Source organism: Schistocerca americana, chromosome 10 (assembly GCF_021461395.2).
Source record: "Schistocerca americana isolate TAMUIC-IGC-003095 chromosome 10, iqSchAmer2.1, whole genome shotgun sequence".
Taxonomy (NCBI): domain Eukaryota; kingdom Metazoa; phylum Arthropoda; class Insecta; order Orthoptera; family Acrididae; genus Schistocerca; species Schistocerca americana.
In genome coordinates, this window is record NC_060128.1 from 138,173,574 (window position 1) to 138,201,349 (window position 27,776).

The following is a 27,776-nucleotide window of genomic DNA, read 5'->3' on the forward strand; positions in this document are numbered from 1 at the left end:
CAGATGTTCAGGTGAACAATCTGAATAAACGGGCATGTCAACTAATACAATTAGCTATCGCGTGAAAACTCTCATCATGTAACATGAAAACAGTGTGAAGAGGGAAAGAACTCATTCTCTAAGCTGACACCGTAACACCAACCAATGAAGTGTATCAACCGTCATGGTTACAAATCTAAGAATGAAACATCACAGTTTGTTTTTTAGCGCTGAAATTGAACACTTTCAGTCTTGAGTTTGATCGCAGCGCTTAGCTTTTATCACCGTGAACTAAGCGATTGTGATTTTAGTTCTGCTGCTCATAGCTGACAGTCGCTTCCTCGGTTTATTGCACGTCACTAGGTTAGGCTAAGACATGAGTTTAAATTTTGGTCTACAATACGCGTCGTTTGCCGCAGTTCAGTCATTGGTCTCATAAAACCAGCTGTCGACATGGAACCTCTCATTTCCGTCGTAGACTATGTGATCAGAATATCCGGACCCCCAAAAAACATACGTTTTTCATATTAGGTGCATTGTGCTGCCACCTACTGCCAAGTACTCCAGATCAGCGGCCTCAGTAGTCATTAGACATCGTGAGAGAGCAGAATGGGACGCTCCGCGGAACTCACGGATGTCGAACGTGGTCAGGTGATTGGGTGTCACTTGTCTTACGTCTGTACGCGAGATTTCCACACTCCTAAACATCCCTAGGTCAATTGTTTCCAATGTGATAGTGAAGTGGAAACGTGAAGGGACACGTACAGCACAAAAGCGTACAGGCCGACCTCGTCTGTTGACTGACAGTGATCAATTTCAGCCAGGTGTCCGGATACGTTTGATCACATAGTGTATCAAGACGCGGCCGCTTCTAACATTGCTCCACGTCGCCTATAACTGCGTGGCAACATTGTAGCGGTAAGTGACATACGTCAGCTATCAAGTAATTTTATCGGACTCTAAGTGCAGAAGTCCCAGGAGCCAACTGACTGCGGCGGCGGAAGTGACTGTGTTTTGGTTTTGTTTGTTACTTTATGTAGTGTTGCGAACTGTAGCTCTGTGTGTTTGGTTCGTCTTATCTTTGTTTTGTATGTAGCGTATTACTGTTTCGTTGGTCATGTGTGTGTGTGTGTGTGTGTGTGTGTGTGTGTGCGCAAATTTCTTATTTGAGTTGTTATTTATTCAGGGTATGTTCTACAATGGTGAGCCAAAATATTATGACCACTGCCCACCACGACGTTGGACGCCTCCCGGTGGCGTTGCGGGAATGTGACGCGGTAAGAAAAGTATGCAAGCAGAGCAGACGCGGACGGGCGATCACCCTAGCCAAGATATGGGCAGCAAACGGGGTAAATCCATTCAGATTAGCGACTTCGACAATGGCCTGATTATTATTACGCAGAGCCTGTGAACGATCATCTTGAAAACGGCGAAGCCAGTCGAATGTTCACGTGCTACTGTCGTGACCATCAACGGAAAGAAGTGGAAGGACAAACTATCAGTAGGTGCTAATGGTTGGACGTCTACGACTGTTCAATTAACAAGGGGGTTTGGAGGTTTGTCTGCTCTCTAAAATAGGATAGATGGTGATCTCGGACATCTCTGCATGCTCAAGTGTTTCAGGACACACCGTTCATCGTACATTGTTGAACGGAGCTCCACAGCAGACCACTCCTACCTATTCACATGTTGACCCAACGACAACGATTGCAGTGAGCACGGGGCCTTAGGGATTCGACCGTCGATCGATGGAAATGTGTCGGCTCTTCGGATGAATCGTTTTTGCCACGCTTGGTCGATAGTCGTCTCCGCAAATGCCGTCATCGACGTAAACGAATTACATGACCTTTACTTAGACATCTATTGACACATACCTCCACAAACCAAAGAACGCCGCGCGGGATTAGTCGAGCGTTCTAAGGGCGCTGCAGTCATGGACTGTGCGGCTGGTCCCGGCGGAGGTTCGAGTCCTCCCTCGGGCATGGGTGTGTGTGTTTGTCATTAGGATAATTTAGGTTAAGTAGTGTGTAAGCTTAGGGGCTGATGACCTTAGCAGTTAAGTCCCATAAGATTTCACACACATTTTTTTGGAACCAAAGAACGGTCGGATCGTAGATACGCAAAAAAATGACGAATTTCGTTCCAAAGACGGAAAAACGAGCTGTCCAGCAAGTAGTCATAATGGTTTGGCTCATCAATGTATAGCTGTTTTGTTGTTATTTTTGTGGCTAAGATAATGAGAGAGTTGTTAGGTATACTGATTTGGTCATTTACTACTTTCTTAATGATTGCAAGAGCTCTTTGTATGCGAAAGTTTTCCTGTAATGTTAGCTGTTCTTTGTTGTGCCTGTTCAACGTAACTATTTTCAATTTTCAAATTTGTGTGTTAGATGGCTCATGTCCATGCTTTATTAGTTGTTTAGAAAAGGTAGAATAGTTTCAAAAAATGGTTCAAATGGCTCTAAGCACTATGGGACTTAACATCTGAGGTCATCAGTCCCATGGACATAGAACTACGTAAACCTAAGTAACCTAAGGACATCAAACATCCATCCCTGAGGCAGGATTCGAACCTGCGACCGTAGCAGCGGCGTGGTTCCGGACTGAAGCGCCTAGAACCGCTCGGCCACAGCGGCTGGCGTAGAATAGCTTTTACATATGTCCAGCTTGTTGTGTGTTCTCTTTGTTGCAATTCAGTATGCTCTATAATTTGTGAAGTTTTTATTGATAAATTCGATTAAAAATCGTTATGCGGTGCACATCTCGCATAGCTTGACAATTGTCGGACAGGTGCTTCATGATGTATCCACAGTCTAAGACATACACTCACGAGACTGCTGCCCAACTTTGTTATTCAATCCTAGAGGACAGAAAGCTCCACTTCTGAATACGATATCGGATGAGTGCGATCATTGTTGCTTATATTGATCTGTAACACAGTTTTTGTAATAGGGAGCCCCTGAAGTGCCATAAAAATCGATACTAATTAAAAAAAGACACCGTATTTGTCTTCCTTTGGTTACCTAAGGACGCTGGAAGGTATGAAACGGTACTTTGCAGGACAGTTTATGCACAATTCTATTATAACCTACAGATATTTACTAATGAATTTCGTTTTCTTTGAAGCAATATGTCGTGTATCTACTCAACAACGTGAAGTTTATCTCACTACTCTTCCAGTGAAATCAGCGGACGTGGAACGCAGAAAACTTGCAAGGAGTGCAATGCCTACGTTATTTAATGTACCAAATAAGCCACCACAACTGCAGCTGCAGGAGAAATTACTTAGACGTGATAACAAAACGTCAAAAGCAATAAAACTGTTTTCTAACGCAGAAGAAAGCAATTACTGAATTAGTTACTATATCTGAGCCACAAACACCAAAACGCTTCCATGTTTCTGCCCCATATGCATGGACGCTGAGACGAGAGGATGAAGAAAGGTCGGAAGCATTTGAGATGTGGATGTGGAGGAGAATGGAGAGAATAAGCTGGATGGAAAGAGTGAGTAATGAAAGAGTATTGGAAAGGGTCGGTGTGAGAAGATGCCTGCTGAAGGTTGTAAGAGGCAGGAAAAAGAACTGGTTGTGACGTTCATTGAGAAGGGAGTGCTTGCTAGCAGATGCTTTGGAAGGATTGGTTTGTGGGAGAAGACTTAGAGGAAGAAGGAGATACAAGATGATAGACGACATAAAGGGAAGAGGAAATTATGCAGACCTGAAGAGGATGGCAGAAGACCGGACAGCCTGGAGAACTACCATGTGAAAACCTGCCTTTTGGCAGAACACTGATGATGACGAATAGTAATAAAAAAATTTAGATTCCACCCATATATATATATAAATACATATACGCGCATAAGCACAATTGAAAACTGGTGGAAAAACAATAACCTGATGACTGGGTGTTGTGTGATGTCCTTAGGCTAGTTAGGTTTAAGCAGTTCTAAGTTCTAGGGGACTGATGACCATAGATGTTAAGTCTCATAGTGCTCAGAGCCGCACTCCATCTAAACACCTCAAAATGGCAACTTAATGGGCACCTAGAGTAACAAATCAAGAATAGCATGCTTATAGATTGACTAGAATAAAGGAATAAATAACACACGGCTTCTGACGGCCGACGAACTGTGTTGGGCTACTGAGCAGTGATTAATTTAAAATAGCCACAACATACGCTAACCAGGTTAGCAGCGTACTTAAAGACAAGCGGCGAGCAAGGACCCTGGTCAGAACGTAGTCAAAACTAACAGGATTCCCTTACACGGCAGACGTGCCAGCACATCCGTTCATGAATCAACTAGCGCAACATAAATCATTGACACATTCCAGAAAATATTTTAAAACAACGTACTGAATTACCTTTGTTTACCACAAGCCTTAACTAGTTAAGAGGTTAGGCTCTGTTATTGAAGCCACGAAAATGAGGTAGCAAGTTAAGGTCTACAGTTCTACTTTCCCATTTAACGCGCGTCGTGATGAGGAGAAGGAAGAATCCAGCCAATTAATTGAAAGTCACTACTTGGATGCCGTGCGGTCTAACGCACGGCTTTCCGGGTGGGAAGGAGCGCCTAGTCCCCGGCACGAATCCGCCCGGCGGATTTGTGTCGAGGTCCGGTGAACCGGCGAGTCTGTGGATGGTTTTAGGCGGTTTTCCATCTGCCTCGGCGAATGTGGGCTGTTTCCCCCTATTCCATCTCAGCTACACTACGTCGGCGATTGCTGCGCAAACAAGTTCTCCACGTACGCGTACACCACTATTACTCTACCACGCAAACATAGGGGTTACACTCGTCTGGTGTGAGACGTTCCCTGGGGGTCCACCGGGGGCCGAACCGCACAACCCTGGGTTCGTTGTGGGGCGGCGAAGGGGTGAAGTGGACTGCGGTAGTCGTCGTGGTTCCGGACCACTGCGGCTGCAGCGGGGACGGAGCCTCTCCGTCGTTTCTAGGTTCTCGGTTAACATACAATACAATACACTACTTGGATACAGTATTTGACGTTGCGCTCAAAATCAACAAAGGTGAGAGTCAAGTTTACTCTCGCAAACAGCACACGCAGAACACGAGCATAAGGTGAACATTAAATAAACTGCTCCTTCTTCAGTCATTTACACACCGACGAAACAATCTTCGCTGAATTACTGTAGACGCCGGAATGCCCAGCTGCTTGCAAATGACGTCTTACTTTAAGTCCAACGACATCCGTAGGATAGGAGTTTCAATGGACAACCAGGCGTCAACTCCTTTGATCCATCTGCGACCAAGACAGTAACATTGGCTGCTATCACGGCCTTAACGATGCATCACGCCTGACACGAGTCACGCCAAACCATCAACAAAACGGCGTGGCCTGCTGTACGCTCCCAGACGTCCGCAATTTGAGTTCCTGCTGCAGACCGATGCTCTGTCGCAAACGCGGCAGGCAGCCGGCCGCAGGTAGAGAGCCTGTATACAGAGAGAGTGGCCATAGGTGAAGTTGCGCGTGATTGGTTGATTAGCTTTGGCGCCATTTTTCTGCCAAACGTCTCTCGTGATTCCTATGTTCGCCGTGCTTTTGAGTTGAATTGTTCAGAGGACTTTTGGAAACGATTAAAACGTATTTGATTTATTGAGAGACTTTTTATGCGTTGTGCATGCATGTTCGATTTAGTTGTATATCGTTTTTTAGTACGTAATTGGCGTTTGCGATCTTAAATACGAGTTGAAATAATGAAGCGTTTTGTGATGAAGTCGGTAGGCCTACATGTTTGAAGTAAACACGGTAGTAATTGTACAGTATTGTTTTTGACACCTGCAATTCGTTCTGCAGACGTTCGTAAACGATGCCAGGTTGTGCTGCATTTGGTTGTTCCGAATCAGAACACTGGGCATTATTTTGGTTTCAGTATTATTGTACTGACTGTTGACGCAGGCAAGTTGTAAGTGCGTTTTCCGCAGTTGTGGTTGCTGAAACATTATTCGTAGTAAGTAATTGTAGGTACTCTTGAAGACAGTTTTTAATAGGCCTACTTACTGTGGGCAGAAGGGATACGGTAGTTTTCTTGTTATATTTGGTCGTTATTATAGTAGCCTACATTTAACATTACATGAAAGAAAGTCGTAAGCAGTTGTTTACCTGTGACATGCAAAAAGTTTGAATACGTCTCACACTTTTTGCATGTCACAAGTAAACAACTGCTTACGACTTTCATTCATAGGACGTAATACAGGTACGTTAAATCTTTAGAGTTATGCACTTCCGATACAAAACAAATGCTAGACACTATATTTTTTCTATTTACGTTACTTTCATTGAAATATGTCTAGTAAACGAACTTTAAAGGAGATAAATGCAAGTAACGAATAGTTTTTACAGCCACTGTATCAAATTTTTCTGTGCTGTACGTAGTAGGCTACTATGAGTATATTATAGCTGTAAAGCTATAAAAAATTTACAGACGCGCGAAATTTGGCACGGACTTCAATGCGAGATGCCTTTAATAGGTTCCACAACGAAACATTGTCTCGAAATTTGGTACAAAATCCGAAGAAATCCTGGTCGTATGTAAAGTACACAAGCGGAAAGACGCAGTCAATACCGTCGCTGCGCAGTGCCGATGGTACTGTTACCGACGACCGTGCCGCTAAAGCGGAGTTATTGAACGCAGTTTTCCGAAATTCCTTCACCGGGAAAGATGAATGGAATATTCCAGAATTTGAAACACGAACAGCTGCTAGCATGAGTTTCTTAGAAGTAGATACCTTGGGGGTTGCGAAGCAGCTCAAATCGCTTGATACGGGCAAGTCTTCAGGTCCAGACTGTATACCGATTAGGTTGCTTTCACATTACGCTGATACAATAGCTCCCTACTTAGCAATCATATACAACAGCTCGATCACCGATAGATCTGTACCTACAGATTGGAAAATTGTGCAGGTCTCACCAGTATTTAAGAAGGGTAGTAGGAGTAATCCATCGAACTACATACCTATATCATTGACGTCGGTTTGCAGTAGGGTTTTGGAGCATATACTGTATTCAAACATTATGCATCACCTCGAAGGGAACGATCTATTGATACGTAATCAGCATGGTTTCAGAAAACATCGTTCTTGTGCAACGCAGCTAGCTCTTTATTCGCACGAAGTAATGGCCGCTATCGACAGGGGATCTCAAGTTGACTCCGTATTTCTAGATTTCTGGAAAGCTTTTGACACCGTTCCTCACAAGCGACTTCTAATCAAGCTGCGGGCCTATGGGGTATCGTCTCAGTTGTGCGACTGGATTCGTGATTTCCTGTCAGTAAGGTCGCAGTTCGTAGTAATAGACGGCAAATCATCGAGTAAAACTGAAGTGATATCAGGTGTTCCCCAGGGAAGCGTCCTGGGACATATGCTGTTCCTGATCTATATAAATGACCTGGGTGACAATCTGAGCAGTTCTCTTAGGATGTTCGCAGATGATGCAGTAATTTACCGTCTAGTAAGGTCATCCGAAGACCAGTATCAGTTGCAAAGCGATTTAGAAAAGATTGCTGTATGGTGTGGCAGGTAGCAGTTAACGCTAAATAAAGAAAAGTGTGAGGTGATCCACATGAGTTCCAAAAGAAATCAGTCGGCATTCGATTACTCGATAAATAGTACAATTCTCGAGGCTGTCAATTCAACTAAGTACCTGGGTGTTAAAATTACGAACAACGTCAGTTGGAAAGACCACATAGATAATATTGTGGGGAAGGCGAGCCAAAGGTTGCGTTTCATTGGCAGGACACTTAGAAGATGCAACAAGTCTACTAAAGAGACACCTTACACTACACTCGCTGGTCCTCTGTTAGAATATTGCTGCGCTGTGTGGGATCCTAACCAGGTGGGATTGACGGAGGACATCGAAAGGGTGCAAAAAAGGGCAGCTCGTTTTGTATTATCACGTAATATGGGAGAGAGTGTGGCCAACGCGATTTGGGATGGAAGTCATTAAAGCAAAGACGTTTTTCGACGCGGCGAGATCTATTTACGAAATTTCAGTCACCAACTTTCTCTTCCGAATGCGAAAATATTTTGTTGAGTCCAGCCTACATAGGTAGGAATGATCATCAAAATAAAATAAGAGGAATCAGAGCTCGAACAGAAAGGTTTAGGCGTTCGTTTTTCTCGCGCGCTGTTCGGGAGTGGAATGGTAGGGAGATAGTATGTTTGTGCTTCGATGAACCCTCTGCCAAGCACTTAAATGCGAATTGCAGAGTAATCATGTAGATGTATAAAGGCATTTAACGAATGATTTGGCCATATTGTCTTGTGCTTTTGATTCGGTGAGTGTGTACTCCACTACTCCACTACTGGCCATTCAAAAGCCCCGCCCGCAGTTTGGCAGAAAAATGGCCGCCGTATCGTCCGGTTGGCCACTCTACCTATACGGGCTCTCTAGCCGCAGCAACGCCACAGCGTCCTCTGGCTATGGTAAGGAAACAGCGGAGCGCGAAGCGGGAATTTCAAAAAAGAACGCGCTGCAGCCAAAGAGGAAACGCAGACAACCAACCGTGACATTTCGTCATGGTTCAGTCAGATCTGAACACGATTAGCCACATCTGGGATGTGACTGAACGTGGCATAGATCACATCCGAATTTACGGGAATTAGGTGAATTGTGTGTGGAAGTCCTTCCAATGACCTGCCAAGGCATCATTGCTTCCTTGCCACGACTCGTCGCCTCTGTTATCCGAGCCAATGTGCTGTTAGCTTTGTGGTAATAATGTTCTGGCTGACCAATGTATATATCTCTTAAGATATCGGTCTTCTCCACCAGTCTCACCTATCTGTTAGACTGCGATGTGACACTTCGCTTCTCCGTCACTGTGTGAACTGTGAGCCAGTGGCGCGGCGCGTAAGGCGGTATCGATTATAAGAAACAGAGCAGGTGATCATCTGCTTGTCTCTCTCTCGCCACGCCACTCTCTGGTCCTCGACATCAGAGACAAGGCCGCTCAGTGATTCGGTGCCCGCCAGTACTTTTCACGGACCGCGCGACTGTGGCTGTGTCCATTGTCAAGCTCCCACCCACCCATCCACACACGCACGCACCCGTTGCGTCACGGTGAAACAGCACTTTTTGAGAGGGGTCCCGTGTTTTGCATCCGGGCGCCTCAATGTGTGTGCGTGTACGGGGCTGCGTGCGCACGCAGGCCGCGTTCAGTGCGTGCGGGCAGGCAGCGGTGCGTAGCGGCGGAACGCAGGCTGGCGCCGGCCGCGACCCGGAAAGCCTCTCAACGACGCCATTTATCAAATTTTTGCCGCCGCACCGACACGTCGGTCGCAATCACCCTCCGCCACTCTCCCAACCCCTCCCCCCTTCCTGTCTTCCATTCGCTACACACGGCACACTCTTCTGACACTGTGGCTGCACTTATATAGCCGAATCAACTCTTTAATTTTGAATACCTGGTTACAGAAGCTTTCCTGTATTATATCCACCTTACCCAGCTCTTCCGACTGCAGTCTGTCCATTTGTAGTCTACACCTATTGAAAAGTCGCCCATACAGTTTTTCTGTCTGTTTGTGAAGACTAACCTCAGGAAATATTGCAACAACTTAGATAATTATTTATTTCTACCTATTTACTTAACTGATCTGACTAGAGCCTCCAGACATTCTCTTACATAGAACCAGTACTTTTTTTTCATAATCCTTACCTAACAAATAACAGTTTCAGTTTGATAACTCGTAAAGGAGTGCGTAGAGGGTCTATACTAGGGCGATGTTTTTGAGGAAAATATTATAGATGTGGAAGAGAATGTGGATGAAGATGAAATAGGCGATATGATACTGCGTGAAGAGTTTGACAGACCACTGAAAGACCTGAGTCGAAACAATGTCCCGCGGGTAGACACCACCCCATTAGAACTAATGACAGCCTTGGAAGAGCCAGGCTTAACAAAACTCTACCATCCAGTGGCCAAGATGTATGAGACAGACGAAATACCCTCAGACTTCAAGAAGAGTGCAATAATTCCAATCCCAAAGAAAGCAGGTGTTGACAGATGTGAAAATTACCGAACTATCAGTTTAATAAGCCACGGCTGCAAAATACTAACACGAATTCTTTACAGACGAATGGAAAAACTGGTAGAAGCCCAGCTCGGGGAAAATCAGTTTGGATTCCGTAGAAATGTTGGAACACGTGAGGCAATACTGACCCTACGACTTATCTTAGAAAGTAGATTAAGGAAAGACAAACCTACGTTTCTAGCATTTGTAGACTTAGAAAAAGCTTTTGACAATGTTCACTGGAATACTCTCTTTCAAATTCTGAAGGTGGCAGGGGTAAAATACAGGGAGCGAAAGGCTATTTACAATTTGTACAGAAACCAAATGGCAGTTATAAGAGTCGAGGGGCATAAAAGGGAAGCAGCGGTTGGGAAGGGAGTGAGACAGGGTTGTAGCCTCTACCCGATGTTATTCAATCTGTACATTGAGCAAGCAGTAAAGGAAACAAAAGAAAAATTCGGAGTAGGAATTAAAATCCATGGAGAAGAAATAATAACTTTGAGGTTCGCCGATGACATTGTAATTCTGTCAGAGACAGCAAAGGACCTGGAAGAGCAGCTGAACGAATGGACAGTGTCTTGAAAGGAGGATACAAGATGAACGTCAACAAAAGCAAAACGAGAATAATGGAATGTAGTCGAATTAAGTCGGGTGATGCTGAGGGAATCAGATTAGGAAAAGAGACGCTTAGAGTAGTAAATGACTATTGCTATTTGGGGAGCAAAATAACTCATGATGGTCGAAGTAGAGAGGATATAAAATATAGACTGGCAATGGCAAGGAAAGCGTCTGAAGAAGAGAAATTTGTTAACATCGAGTATAGATTTAAGTGTCAGGAAGTCGTTTCTGGAAGTATTTGTACGGAGTATAGTCATATATGGAAGTGAAACGTGGACGATAAATAGTTTGGACAAGAAGAGAATAGAAGCTTTCGAAATGTGGTGCTACAGAAGGATACTGAAGATTAGATGGGTAGATCACATAACTAATGAGAAGCTACTGAACAGAATTGGGGAGAAGAGAAATTTGTGGCGCAACTTGACTAGAAGAAGGGATCGGTTGGTTGGACATATTCTGAGGCATCAAGGGATCACCAATTTAGTATTGGAGGACAGCGCGGAGGGTAAAAATCTTAGAGGGAGACCAAGAGATGAATTACACTAAACAGATTCAGAAGGATATAGGTTGCAGTAGGTACTGGGAGATGAAGAAACTTGCACAGGATAAAGTAGCATGGAGAGCTGCATCAAACCAGTCTCTGGACTGAAGACCACAACAACAACAACACCAACAACACCGTTTTTCTGTCTGTGTGTGAAGACTAATGTCAGGAACTACTACAACTACTTTAATAATTATTTGTTTATACTTACTTTCTTATCTGCTCTGGTTGGAGCCTCCAGACACTCTCTTACATCGAATCAGTACTTTCCTTCGTCATACTTACCTAAGAAATAACAGTTTCAGTTTGATAACTCCTATTAAAATGATTTAAGTGCCTAAATTCGCATTGTGAGTAAGTTACATTGACTATGAACTAAAAAGTTAATACTGGCTTTACTTGTACTACTGCAGCTGCTGCCACGAATATTGATAATAGTTATAACAATAATAATAGTAATAATAATACGAGGGTGAGTCAAATGAAAACCTTAAATATTTATTAAGTGTTATTTATTGTGCAGAAGTTGTACAAAGCTGTATCACTTTTCAACATAATCTCCCCCACGCTCAATGCAAGTCCTCCAGCGCTTACAAAGTGCATAAATTCCTTCAGAAAAAAATTCTTTTGGTAGTCCTCGCAACCACTCATACATCGCGTGGCGTACCTCTTCATGAGAACGGAACTTCTTTCCTCCCATTGCGTCTTTGAGTGGTCCAAAAATATGGAAATCACTTGGGACAAGGTCTGGTGGGTATGGTGGATGAGGAAAACACTCAAAATTCAGGTCTGTGATTGTTGCAACTGTTGTACGGGCAGTGTGGGGCCTTGCATTGTCATGTTGCAAAAGGACACCTGCTGACAGCAATCCACGTAGCTTTGATTTGATCGCAGGCCGCAGATGATTTTTTTGGGAGGTCTGTGTATGATGCAATAGTGAAAGTGGTCCCTCTAGGCATGTAATGCTCCAAAATGACGCCTTTTTCGTTCCAAAAGAGAGTCAGCATAACATTCCCTGATCATGGTTCTGTTCGAAACTTCTTTGGTTTTGGTTTTGGTGATGAGGAATGGCGCCATTCCTTGTTCGCTCTCTTCGTTTCAGGTTGGTGGAAGTCAACCCAGGTTTCGTCTTCAGTAACGATTTTCGCAAGGAAGCCATCACCTTCTCGTTCAAAGCGCCGAAGAAGTTCTTCACAAGCATCAGTACGTCGTTCTCTCATTTCAGGAGTCAGCTGCCGTGGCACTCATCTTGCAGACACTTTGGGAAACTGGACCACATCACGCAAAGTGTGGTGTGCTGACCCACGACTAATCTGTAAACATGCTGCAGTGTCATTTAGTGTCACTCGGCGGTTTGCCTTCACTATGGCTTCAACTGCTGCAAGGTTCTGTGGAGTCACAACTCGTTGTGCCTGACCTGGACGAGGAGCATCTTCCACTGAAGTCACACCATTTGCGAACTTCCTACTCCATCCGTAGACTTGCTGCTGTGACATACATGCATCACCGTACTGAACCTTCATTCGTCAATGAATTTCAATAGGTTTCACACCTTCACTACGCAAAAACCGAATAACAGAACGCTGTTCTTCCCTGGTGCAAGTAGCAAGTGGGGCGCCATCTTTATACTCATACTGCGACGGTATGTGTGCATCTGCACTATGCTACCACTTACAAGCCATTCTGCACGCTGTTTGTAGCACGCTTACCAACTTACAGGATAACGGTGCGAAATTTCGATTTGCTATTATAAATTTAAGGTTTTCATTTGACTCACCCTCGTAGCATTCAACTCTCAATTATGTCCATTCGCCATAAACAAGATATGGTTGGAATTCGACGTTAAAGTGTGGGTCCCCTTTCTCGGGTACCATTACTGGAGTCGGATAGAGACATATAAGTTTCATCCAACTGAAATGCTTCCACCACACAACTGAGACACACGAAATTTTTAATATCGGAATCTATACATCTATAAATATCATCTTCTTGTACACACATAATGAATTAAAGTCACCTTTACCCTACCCGTCTTTTTCTGTGTGTATGTGAAGACTAATCCCATGAACTACTGTAGGGATTTTGAAACTGTGTTACCGATAGACTGATTCACGAGAGAGGTTTGTTTGTATAGGATGTTCAGAAACCATTCGTTCAAATAAATACAGGAGATAGAGAACATCAAAAGAAATATATTTCGATAAGGAAAGTATAGTCTCTGAAGTTAACTTGTAATGTTAGGGAACATTTTGTTAGTAGTGTTGCCATAAGCTGTTGGTCTTTGTCGCTGTCTGAGAATGTGTGCTGACACTGAAATATTCACAGTTTCAGCTCATGGGAATTCACGAGGCATTCGATCTCGTGCTTATAATCAGCGATTTGGTGCTAATGTGTAGGACGACATTCTCGGTGATAGGCTGATTGGACCATACCTTCGTCCATTCAGCATCAACGGACGAAGATATCGCATCTTCTTGAAACCATGTGTTTGCCAGAGGCACTGGAGGATGTACCTCTGAATGTCAGACGAAGGATGTACTTCCAGCACGCTGGACTGCCAGCCCATTTCATCTTTGCTGTGAGGAATCTCTTGAGAGCCATCTTCGGGAATCGATGGATCCGCCGAGATGGTCATATGGTCTGGCCATTCACGTCACCTGACCTCACGTGTCTCGATTTCTTCTTCTGGGGGTATGTGAAGAGGCTAGTGTATGATAAAGTTGTGGAAACAGAAGAATATCTAGTCGCTAGAACCGCCGTCGCTGGTGTTACCATTACAAAGGTGCCAGCACTCTTCAAACAGACACGACAGCCAATGGTGCTGCGTGCATACAGGCCAATGGTCGCCCAATAGAACAGTCTTGTGGATGGCACTGCTGTAACTAGCGCGCTAAACTGCTTTCTGTGTAAATTATCTCTAGCATCAGAAATGGCCGTCGAGGATCGTATGAGCCATTGTGTTGTTGTGGTTGTAGTGTTGGCAGAAGAGCCAACACTGTTTTTCTAGAGGAGGCCGAAATGCACGCGTTTAATTACACGCTGACTGGCGTGAGGTCTGGAACAGGACAATATCTTGAGAATTGAAAATAAAGTACGTTGATGATGTAATACTTAACCTTAATCCACAATTGTAGAACATCTCTCGTTACGGTACATGCTTCATAATATTAATTATCAATTGAATACGGCGCCTTGCTAGGTCGTAGCAAAGGTAGCTGAAGGCTATGCCAACTATCGTCTCGGCAAATGAGAGCGTATTTGTCAGTGAACCATTGCTATGAACGTCGGCTGTACAACTGGGGCGAGTGCTAGTACGTCTCTCTAGACCTGCCGTGTGGTGGCGCTCGGTCTGCTATCACTGACAGTGACGACACGCGGGTCCGGCGTATAGTAATGGACCGCGGCCGATTTAAAGGCCACCGCCTAGCAAGTGTGGTGTATTCAATTGATAATTAATATTATGAAGCATGTACCGTAACGAGAGATGTTCTACAATTGTGGATTAAAGTTAAGTATACATCATCAACGTACTTTATTTGCAATTCTCAAGATATTGTCCTGTTCCAGACCTCACGCCAGTCAGCGTGTGATTAAACGCGTGCATTTCGGCCTCCTCCAGAAAAACAGTGTTGGCTCTTCAGCCAACACTACAAATTTGGCGACGAGGATGTGATCCGAACCCACGCGTGCAAAGCACAATGGATTAGCAAGTGTGGTGTCTGGCGGTGACACCACAGTGGTCTTCGATCCTGAAACCGGTTTGATGCAGCTCTCCATGCTACTCTATCCTGTGCAAGCTACTTCATCTCCCAGTACCTACTGCAACCTACATCCTTCTGAATCTGCTTAGTGTATTCATTTCTCGGTCTCCCTCTACGATTTTTACCCTCCACGCTGCCCTCCAATACTAAATTGGTGATCCCTTGATGCCTCAGAATACGTCCTACCAAGCGATCCCTTCTTCTAGTCAAGTTGTGCCACAAAGTTCTCTTCTCCCCAGTTCTGTTCAACACCTCCTCATTAATTATGTGATCTACCCATCTAATCTTCAGCAGTCTTCTGTAGCACCACATTTTGAAAGCTTCTATTTTCTTCTTGTCTAAACTATTTATCGTCCACGTTTCATTTCCATACATGGCTACACTCCATACAAATACTTTCAGAAACGACTTCCTGACACTATACTCGATGTTAACAAATTTCTCTTCTTCAGAAACGCTTTCCTTGTCTTTGCCAGTCAACATTTTATATCCTCTCTACGCCGACCATCATCAGTTATTTTCCGCCCCAAATAGCAAATTTGCTTTACTACATTAAGTGTCTCATTTCGTAATCTAATTCCCTCAGCATCACCCGACTTAATTTGACTGCGGTACATTCCATTATCCTCGCTTTGCTTTTGCTGATGTTCATCTTATATTCTCCTTTCAAGACACTGACCATTCCGTTCAGCTGCTCTTCCAGGTTCTCTGCTGTCTCTTACAGAATTACAATGTCATCGGCGAACCTCGAAGATTTTATTTCTTCTCCATGGATTTTAATTCCTACTCCGATTTTTTTATTTAAAATAACATCGGGGATAGGCTACAAACCTGTCTCACTCCCTTCCCAACCACTGCTTCCCTTTCATGCCTCTCGGCTGTTATAACTGCCACCTGGTTTCTGTACAAAATGTAAATAGCCTTTCACTCCCTGTATTTCACCCCTGCCACCTTCAGAATTTGAAAGAGAGTATACCAGTCAACATTGTCAAAAGCTTTCTCTAAGTCTACAAATGCTAGAAACTTAGGTTTGCCTTTACTCAACCTACACTCCTGGAAATGGAAAAAAGAACACATTGACACCGGTGTGTCAGACCCACCATACTTGCTCCGGACACTGCGAGAGGGCTGTACAAGCAATGATCACACGCACGGCACAGCGGACACACCAGGAACTGCGGTGTTGGCCGTCGAATGGCGCTAGCTGCGCAGCATTTGTGCACCGCCGCCGTCAGTGTCAGCCAGTTTGCCGTGGCATACGGAGCTCCATCGCAGTCTTTAACACTGGTAGCATGCCGCGACAGCGTGGACGTGAACCGTATGTGCAGTTGACGGACTTTGAGCGAGGGCGTATAGTGGGCATGCGGGAGGCCGGGTGGACGTACCGCCGAATTGCTCAACACGTGGGGCGTGAGGTCTCCACAGTACATCGATGTTGTCGCCAGTGGTCGGCGGAAGGTGCACGTGCCCGTCGACCTGGGACCGGACCGCAGCGACGCACGGATGCACGCCAAGACCGTAGGATCCTACGCAGTGCCGTAGGGGACCGCACCGCCACTTCCCAGCAAATTTAGGACACTGTTGCTCCTGGGGTATCGGCGAGGACCATTCGCAACCGTCTCCAAGAAGCTGGGCTACGGTCCCGCACACCGTTAGGCCGTCTTCCGCTCACGCCCCAACATCGTGCAGCCCGCCTCCAGTGGTGTCGCGACAGGCGCGAATGGAGGGACGAATGGAGACGTGTCGTCTTCAGCGATGAGAGTCGCTTCTGCCTTGGTGCCAATGATGGTCGTATGCGTGTTTGGCGCCGTGCAGGTGAGCGCCACAATCAGGACTGCATACGACCGAGGCACACAGGGCCAACACCCGGCATCATGGTGTGGGGAGCGATCTCCTACACTGGCCGTACACCACTGGTGATCGTCGAGGGGACACTGAATAGTGCACGGTACATCCAAACCGTCATCGAACCCATCGTTCTACCATTCCTAGACCGGCAAGGGAACTTGCTGTTCCAACAGGACAATGCACGTCCGCATGTATCCCGTGCCACCCAACGTGCTCTAGAAGGTGTAAGTCAACTACCCTGGCCAGCAAGATCTCCGGATCTGTCCCCCATTGAGCATGTTTGGGACTGGATGAAGCGTCGTCTCACGCGGTCTGCACGTCCAGCACGAACGCTGGTCCAACTGAGGCGCCAGGTGGAAATGGCATGGCAAGCCGTTCCACAGGACTACATCCAGCATCTCTACGACCGTCTCCATGGGAGAATAGCAGCCTGCATTGCTGCGAAAGGTGGATATACACTGTACTAGTGCCGACATTGTGCATGCTCTGTTGCCTGTGTCTATGTGCCTGTGGTTCTGTCAGTGTGATCATGTGATGTATCTGACCCCAGGAATGTGTCAATAAAGTTTCCCCTTCCTGGGACAATGAATTCACGGTGTTCTTATTTCAATTTCCAGGAGTGTATTTTCTAAGATAAGTCGCAGGGTCAGTATTGCCTCACGCGTTCCAACATTTCTACGGAATCCAGACTGTTCTTCCCCGAGGTTCCATAACTAAATATATTTGTTTTCGTGTTCTTTACCTCATGTATTAATTTGAACGAATAGTTTCGGAACGCTTTGTATATTTATTGCCGCTACGTCAAACAAAGCATCTGTGCTGAGTACATAGAGCTGTGGTTGGAAAACTGGGACGAGTCGTTAGTTTATGATATCAGAAATAAAAGCATCAGTCGAGATCTTACTACATCTACGTCTACATCTATATACATACTCCGTACCTTGTACCTTGTACCTTTACTGGTCATTTCCCTTCCTGTTCCGCTCGTAAATGGAGCGAGGGAAAGACCAGTGCGTACATTACTTGCGACGATTCCTAATTTCTCTTTCTTTATCTTCGGGCATGCTGCGCGAAATGTACGTTGGTCGGTAGAATCGGTCTGCAGTCGTGTTAACAGAATCTTCCGTCGGTTCTTGGTAGAACAACATTATAATAAATGAAAACTTAGTTCTGGATAGAGTCATGGCAGAATGGGAAACAGAACTCAAAAAAGAAAAGTACTGGAAACCAATATCACTGGGAACCAAAAAAGATGACCTACAAATCCCCTACTTAGCCTACGCAGACGATCTTGCAATAATGGCAGATTCGAGTGAAATGGCAGTCAAACAGATAGAAACCTTAAAAGAGTGTGCAGGAAAAGTTGGCCTACAAATATCTTTTGAGAAAACGGTGTTTACAACAACAAATCTAGAAATTTCTAAGTTACAAATCAAATATGGAGAAATTAAGAGGGTACCATACTTTAAATATTTAGGAGAGATAATTTCTGAAAAATACTCACAACAAGAAAGAATATTAAAAGCTCGTAGGGGTCTAGGGCTGGTCCAAAACATTTACAATAAAAAATGTCTATCTATAAATACAAAAATTAAACTTTATAAGTCGGTAATTAAACCAATAATGCTATATGCCAGCGAAACCTTGACACTTAAAAGGAAAACAGATATGGAAAACCTGAAGAAAGAGGAAAGGAAAATCATTAGGAAAATTCTGGGACCAAGATCGACCAAAGAGGGGTATAGATTACAGAAAAATTCTAAAATTGAAGAATATTCTAACATAGAGATAGACATGAGGAAGAGGCGTCTAAAATTCTATGGCCACATAATGAGACTTCCCGATCACAGACTTACAAAAAAAATAGTAAGATACGTAGCATCCCTTGTTAATGGAGGAGAATGGATCAAAAATGTAAAGAAAGATCTGGAATTAGCCAACATTACTACTGAAGACATGAACAAAAGAAACAATTTCAAACTTAAAGTTGACAAATGGGAGGTCAAACCAGAGACAAAAGCGCCGAGAACTGGAACAAAATGGAGCGAAGAAAGAAAAGCTGAATTCTCGCAAAGAATGAAGACCTGGTGGGCAAACAAGAAGAATAAGTAGCCCCAGAAGTGAACCATCTTTACTTAGCGTCTTCCATGTTGGGAGCTTTACGACTAATAATAATAATAATAATAAATGAAAAGCACCAGTTTGCTTTTGTTCTACAATATTACTTTTATTGTTAACCGGTTTTCGGTTTACAAGGCCATCTTCAGACATTTACTGAGTATTATCACCAAAGATGTTACAATGTTTGCAAACAACATTGGAAGAGAAGTAGAAACATACAGTAAGTAACATCTTTGACAGTATGATGGTTATGCAATGAAAAAATAGAAACTGAACAATACATAAATAACAACGGAGTAGACAGGAAAACCCTTAACACAAAATAGGAATAGCATGCCCACATAACGGTTTCTATTAATAAACAAAACTAATCAAATAAAACAAAATTAGTACTACACAAGGCTACATCAGGAGGTATGAAACATGGAGAGTGATACACAAACCAATTAAAAGAAGAGACTATTATCAGTGTAGCCGGCCGCGGTGGTCTAGCGGTTCTAGGCGCGCAGTCCGGAACCGCGCGGCTGCTACGGTCGCAGGTTCGAATCCTGCCTCGGGCATGGATGTGTGTGATGTCCTTAGGTTAGTTAGGTTTAAGTAGTTCTAAGTTCTAGGGGACTGATGACCACAGTAGTTAAGTCCCATAGTGCTCAGAGCCATTTGAACCATTTTTTTATTATCAGTGTAACTACAGGATGCATAAGGAACTTAAGCAATGTCAATAAGATAAACAGAAATAAATAAATGCAGGAAAATGGAGGCCTTTGAGGGAAACTACAGTGAATGCAATTTTGAGAGTGTGGTGGTACTGAATTTTAACATTAACATTATAATCAAAACAGTGGCTGTGTAAATGAACAAGGTAAAATATGAACCATATTTGATGAGACAACTACAGGAGGTGTTAAACATGGACAGTAATACAAGTACCAGTTAAAAGAAAGCCTTAAATACACTCCTGGAAATTGAAATAAGAACACCGTGAATTCATTGTCCCAGGAAGGGGAAACTTTATTGACACATTCCTGGGGTCAGATACATCACATGATCACACTGACAGAACCACAGGCACATAGACACAGGCAACAGAGCATGCACAATGTCGGCATTAGTGCAGTGTATATCCACCTTTCGCAGCAATGCAGGCTGCTATTCTCCCATGGAGACGGTCGTAGAGATGCTGGATGTAGTCCTGTGGAACGGCTTGCCATGCCATTTCCACCTGGCGCCTCAGTTGGACCAGCGTTCGTGCTGGACGTGCAGACCGCGTGAGACGACGCTTCATCCAGTCCCAAACATGCTCAATGGAGGACAGATCCGGAGATCTTGCTGGCCAGGGTAGTTGACTTACACCTTCTAGAGCACGTTGGGTGGCACGGGATACATGCGGACGTGCATTGTCCTGTTGGAACAGCAAGTTCCCTTGCCGGTCTAGGAATGGTAGAACGATGGGTTCGATGACGGTTTGGATGTACCGTGCACTATTCAGTGTCCCCTCGACGATCACCAGTGGTGTACGGCCAGTGTAGGAGATCGCTCCCCACACCATGATGCCGGGTGTTGGCCCTGTGTGCCTCGGTCGTATGCAGTCGTGATTGTGGCGCTCACCTGCACGGCGCCAAACACGTATACGACCATCATTGGCACCAAGGCAGAAGCGACTCTCATCGCTGAAGACGACACGTCTCCATTCGTCCCTCCATTCACGCCTGTCGCGACACCACTGGAGGCGGGCTGCACGATGTTGGGGCGTGAGCGGAAGACGGCCTAACGGTGTGCGGGACCGTAACCCAGCTTCATGGAGACGGTTGCGAATGGTCCTCGCCGATACCCCAGGAGAAACAGTGTCCTAAATTTGCTGGGAAGTGGCGGTGCGGTCCCCTACGGCACTGCGTAGGATCCTACGGTCTTGGCGTGCATCCGTGCGTCGCTGCGGTCCGGTCCCAGGTCGACGGGCACGTGCACCTTCCGCCGACCACTGGCGACAACATCGATGTACTGTGGAGACCTCACGCCCCACGTGTTGAGCAATTCGGCGGTACGTCAACCCGGCCTCTCGCATGCCCACTATACGCCCTCGCTCAAAGTCCGTCAACTGCACATACGGTTCACGTCCACGCTGTCGCGACATGCTACCAGTGTTAAAGACTGCGATGGAGCTCCGTATGCCACTGCAAACTGGCTGACACTGACGGCGGCGGTGCACAAATGCTGCGCAGCTAGCGCCATTCGACGGCCAACACCGCGGTTCCTGGTGTGTCCGCTGTGCCGTGCGTGTGATCATTGCCTGTACAGCCCTCTCGCAGTGTCCGGAGCAAGTATGGTGGGTCTGACACACCGGTGTCAATGTGTTCTTTTTTCCATTTCCAGGGGTGTATTTAAACTACATTCTATATGGAATACAAAGACAACATCAACAAAACAAAAGAACTTAATGAATACAAGAAAATGGGTATGTGTAGGAAGAGACAGTATGGGAAGTAGCGAACAAAAGAGATGATTATATGAGGTTTAGGAGAGGGGAAGTGTTGAGCTGTGTCTGGTCATTTAGGATTAGATCTCGACTGTGAGCAAGATGTTTGTTAATTTCCAGGGCTTCCAGCAGGTTGAGTTAATGGCCTTTGTTTGCTAGGTGAAGTACACGGGACACTGTCTGGTAGTTGTGACCCTCACTCAGTACATGGTCAGCAAATGCAGAGTCTGAATTCTGCAACCTCCAGCTGCGTTCATGTTCAGCCAGCCTAGTTGCTATGTCTCTGCCTGACTGGCCAATGTAAAACTTGTCACTATCAGAACAGGTGATTTTGTATACCCCACTGTTGGCTAATAACTGGATCTTATCTTTGGTATTAAAAACACACTTGGCTGTCGTGTTCCTGTATTTGCAAGATTTCAGTGCTTTGGCTACAATCTGTGATACATCACCTAGAAGTGGTACTGTACACCATTTCTGGCAGACAGTGGATGGGGAAGCAGGGGGGGGGGGGGGGCATAGAGGAGGGGTATATTTTTCCGTTTTTGTTTCCTGTGCAAGATGTGGTCAATAAGAACTGGATTGTAGCCATTGGCTGTGGCAATAAATTTTATTGTATCTAACTTTGCTTTAAAATCATCTCTGGACAGGGGGATAGGTATGAGACGGTGTACCACTGAGTGGAAAGCTGCATGTTTGTGAGCTATGGGGTGTTGTGAGCAAGAAGGTATTACCGTGGCTGTAGTTGTAGTTTTCCTGTAAATTTTGAAACAATGTGTGTGTGGTTCTGCAGTCGGTTCCAAATGCGTTCTCTCTAAACTGTCTCAACAGTGACGTGAAAAAAAAAAAACTAGTCTTCTCTCAACGATTTCCATATGTGTTCATGAAGCGTCTCTGTAGTGCATGTTGATCAAGCCTACTGGTAACAAATTTAGCAGCCTAGCTTCGATTTCTTCCTGTAATACCATCTGGTGGAAATCCTAAACACTCCAGCAGTTCTTAAGAATAGGTTGCCCTAGAGTTCTATACGCAGTCTCGTTTTACAGATGAATCACTCTTTCCTAAAATTCTCCCCAATATACCGAAGTCGAACGTTCGCCTTCCCTAGAGCAGCTTCCTAGCGTGTCCGTTCCATTTCATATCGCCTTACAACGTCACGTCTAGGATGTTTAAACGAGGCGATTGTGTAAAGAAGCTCTCCACTAATACTACATTAGAAAATTTCAGGATTGTTTTTACTACTTATCTACATGAACTTTCATTTTCCTACATTTAGAGCAAGCTATCATTCATTACAACTGAGCGAGATGGCGCAGTGTTCAGCATGCTGGACTCGCATTCGGGAGGACGACGTTTCAAACCCGCTCCCAGCCATCCAGATTCAGGTTTTTCGTGATTTCCCTAAATCGCCCCAGGCAAGTGTCGGAATGGTTCCTTTGAAAGGACACGGTCGATTTTATTACCCATCTTTTCCTAATCTGAGCCTTTGCTCCGTCTCTAATGACCTCGATGTCAACGGGACGTTACACCCAATCCTTCTCCCCTTCACCATTCATTACACCAAATGGAAATACTGCCTAAGTCATCATGTATATCTCTACAATCATTTAACGAGGATTCTTTCTCGTGTACTACTGCGACATCAGCACAAAACCGCGGACTGCTGCTCGCCTCATTCGTCAGTTCGTTAATGTATAAAGAGAACGGGAGTGGTCCGCGGGGCACTCCTGGAGACGGCAACCAGCTGTACAGATCTGTTGATTGGGATGCCTACATGTAGGCGCAAACTAATTCGATGCGACACTACGGAACGGAGAGGGCAGTGGGTTAACGATGTAACCTGAAGACAGCACAACCTACAGGCGCAACATGCAATTATAAGACTTAAACAATTAGCAGACTTCCTTTGCAAACTACCAGTGTCTCTCTGACAACCCATCTCGGGACACATAAGACTCTATCGGCATTAAAGCGGATGTACTATACTGTGACAGTTACTTGTGATGCACTATGTTCTCCTGGCTATATTTTTGGATGAAGTGGATGCACAGATCTTAACTAGTTACGTGAAGACCTGCAACAGCTTTGAAGTATCAACGACAAGACGCATCTGTACCTCCAATAACATCAGAGGAAAACCTGGCGAAACATCACCTTAGTCTTCTTTCGATACCAAGAGCTCAGGATCAAAACACTCAAGAAAAAACTGCTCACGACGCAGCCTCGTATGGTCTTTTCCTTAGCAGTTTTTCCTTTTCAAGGAAAGTGCCTAAACATTCGTTCGTACTGCATCAGTGGGAAACCCGCTACCTTGTAATGATAATTACCTAAAAAGAACTTGCTAAACACGTTTCATGGACATAAAAGTGAAAGTAACTAAAATAAATGTAGTACTGAATAAAAAATGGCAAGGTGTAAGTAGGACTTGCGTTCTGAGGGTTCCGCAGAAACTTAATTATGTATACAGACAGCTCATCCGTCCTGGGCTTCGAGAATTTCGACGATTTTCTCCTGTTATTGCGATTGAGACTGGAAAGATAGCGGTCTCAAAAGCTCCCAGGCTTTCGAGAAAGTTGTAATTTTAAGATCGAAGTCGGAAAACAAGTGACAAAAGAAATGTTTTTTATTTAATGTGATAATTTCAAATTAACTAAGTTAATTGCTTCTTGCCAAATTTCATGATTCTAGGTCAGCGGGAAGTATCCTATTGGTTTTAATGGGCGAGTTTGCGAGCATCAAAATATTTGGCATAAACAGCAGTGTCTACTGAGTTAGAAGCGTAACATTCTGACACCACAAAGGAACCAAAGATATTAGTATGTGGCATAAACTTGAGATTGATACGTCCTGACAAAAAAAAAGATCTTAACAGACGAATGGACAGACAAAAGTCTGATAAAAAGACAAAACATTCTTTTCGAGTCATATAATCACAAATTAACAATTTTCGGACTTTTTTCCCTTTACTTGTACTGTGCACCCTTTCTTTTTGCCAAATTTCATTATCCTCTATCAGTGAGTGAGTTTTCGAGTATGAAAATGTTCAAATGTTCAAAAAATGTTCAAATGTGTGTGAAATCGTATGGGACTTGACTGCTAAGGTCATCAGTCCCTAAGCTTTACACACTATTTTAAACTAAATAATCCTAAGGACAAGCACACACACCCATGCCCGAGGGAGGACTCGACCTCCGCCGGGACCAGCCGCACAGTCCATGACTGCAGCGCCCTAGACCGCTCGGCTAATCCCGCGCGGCCAGTATGAAAATATCTGACATAAATGTCTGTATCTTTTGACTGCATTGAAGAGGAAGCTAAGGGACCGTAGACCTTAGTACACTACGTGATCAAAAGTATCCGGACACCAGGCTGAAAGTGACTTACAAGTTCGTGGCTCCATCGGTAATGCTGGAATTCAATATGCAGCATACGTTCAATCATGTGCTGGAAGGTTTCTTGGGGACTGGCAGCCCATTCTTCACGGAGTGCTGCACTGAGGAGAGGTATCGATGTCGGTCGGTGAGGCCTGGCACGATATCGACGTTCCAAAACATCCCAAAGTCTTTCTATAGGATTCAGGTCAGGACTCTGTGCAGGCCAGTCTATTACAGGGATGTTATTGTCATGTAACCACTTCGCCACAGGCCTTGCATTATGAACAGGTGCTCGATCGTGTTGAAAGATACAGTCGCCATCACCGAATTGCTCTTCTACAGTGGGAAGCAAAAAGGTGCTTAAAACATCAATGTAGGCCTATGCTGTGGTAGTGCCACACAAAACAACAAGGGGTGCAAGCCCCCTTCATGATAAACACGGCCACACCATAACATCACCGCCTCCGAATTTTACTGTTGGCGCTACACACGCTGGCAGATGATGTTCACCGGGCATTCGCCATACCCACACCCTGCCATCGGATCGCCACATTGTGTACCGTGATTAGTCACTCCGCACAATGTTTTCCCACTGTTCAAGCGTCCAATGTTTACGCTCCTTAGACCAAGCGAGGCGTCGTGTGGCATTTACCGGCGTTATGTGTGGCTTATGAGCACCCGCTCGACCATGAAATTCAACTTTTTTCAGGACCCGCGTAACTGTCATAGTAGTTGCAGCGGATCCTGATGCAGTTTGGAATTCCTGTGTGATGGTCTGGATAGATATCTGCCTATTACACATTACGAGCCTCTTAAACTGTCAGCGGTGTGTCACTCAACATACGAGGTCGGCTTGTACGCTTTTGTGCTGTACGTGTCGCTTGACGTTTCCACTTCACTATTACATCGGAAACAGTGGACCTAGGGATGTTTAGGAGTGTGGAAATCTCGCGTAGAGACGTATGACATAAGTGACACCTAATCAGTTGACCACGTTCGAAGTCCGTGAGTTCCGTGGAGCGCCCCATTCTGCTCTCTCACGATGTCTAATGACCACTGAGGTCGCTGATGTGGAGTACCTGACAGTAGGTGGCAGCACAATGCACCTAATATGACAAACGTATGTTTTTGGGTGTGTCCTGATACTTTTAATCACATAGTGTATGTCACATAAATGTCAATTTAATTCGTCGACCCGTTCCTGAGAAAAAGAGGTTGTAACAGACGAACGGACAGAGAAATATTCGGATAGCAATGCTAAAACAACTTTTTTCCCTGTGAAATAGTTACAAATTAACAATTGAGGAACCATGCTTTTCGCTGCATTTCGTGATTCTCGGTTGACGGGAAGCACCCTATAGGTTTCGATGAGTGAGTTTTCGAGTATCAAAATATGTGACACAAATGGCCATATCTTTTAATAGCCTGGGCTTAGAAGCTTCCATGTTTTGCGCCGCCAAGGGACAGTAGACTTTGGTATGTGTCATAAATCTCAGCTTGATGCATCTGCCCGCTAATGTGGAAAAAAGTGATGTTCAACAGTCGGAAAGACAGATAAAGAGACGGACAATAAAGCCGTCCCATAACTGTTCTGTTTTTCCAGACTGAGGTATAGAAGTCTAAAAAAAACATTTCCCTTAAAAAGATCAATGATTGACTCTTTACGAGCTTCTTTCTTTTTTTTTTTTTTTCGAGCAATCTGCAGATGCTATTGGCTGTGGGCGGTTTTTTGTGAACAAACCTCCTTAAAAGTGTATTATACAGTGTGGAGCGACTTGAGGTTTAGCCCATGGCATAGTCGCAATATCTGGTCGTGAGGAACAGTTCTAGCCCAAATGCTGATAAGTGCATGATGGACAGTGGTTGAGGAGGGAGAGAGAATTGTCGCCTCTTCGCCATGGTACACAGTCTTCACAAGGGGAGATAAGTGGGGCAACTACCGAACAATCAGCTTAACAGCTCATTCAGCATCAGAACTGCTGACAAGAATAATATACAGAATGCAAAAGGAAATTGATGACCTGTTAGATGATGATGGATCCACCTTTAGAAAAGGTAAAAGCACCAAGCAGGCAGCCTGACTTTGCGTTTGATACTGGAAGCAAGATGTAGTCTTTCGCCCCCTCCTCCCCCCCTCCCCAGTTCCTGTTCAATCTATACATCGAAGAAGCAATGACGGAAATAAAAATTCAAGGGTGGGATTGAAATACGTAGCGAAAGGATATCAGTGATAAGATTCGCTAATTGCATTGCTGTCCACAGTGACAGTAAATAAGAACTACTAGATCTGTCGAATGTCTAATGAGTACAGAACATGGACTGAGAGTAAACCGGAAAAAGAATGAGAAGCAACAGAAATAAGAAGAACGAGGTACTTAACATTAAAATTGGTGATCGCAAAGTAGACGAAGTTAAGGTATTCTGCTACCTTGGAAGCAAAATAATCCATGACGGACGGGCTAAGGACGACATAAAAAGGAGACTAGCACATTCAAAGAGAGCGTTCCTGGCCAAGACAGGTCTACTGGTATCAAACATAGGCCGTAATTTGAGGAAGAAGTTTCTGAGAATGTGTGTTTGGAACACATCATTGTATGGTAGTCGGTCATGGACACTAGGAAAAACGGGAGTGAAGCGAATGGAAGCATTTGAGATGTGGTGCTACAGAAGAATGTTCAAAATTAGGTGGACTGATAAGACAGGGAATGAGGAGGTTCTGCGCAGAATCTGCAAAGAAAGGAAAACATGGAAAACACCGCACAAGAGAAAGGATCGGGATGACGGGACATATGTTAAAAAAATGGAGAGGGCAAAAACTGTAGAGGAACACAGAGACTGAGATACATCCAGCAAAAAATGAAAAGGTCGGCATAGGAGGTGAACTCGTGGCGGATCGAATCAAACCAGCAGGTTCTCTAAATTTTCTCAATAGTTTTCCTTTAAAGGAACGTCATTTTCTCTCCAATGATTCCCATACGAGTTCTCGAGCGATCTCCGTAATACTTCCTGTTTTTTTTTTTTTTTTTTCGAACCTACA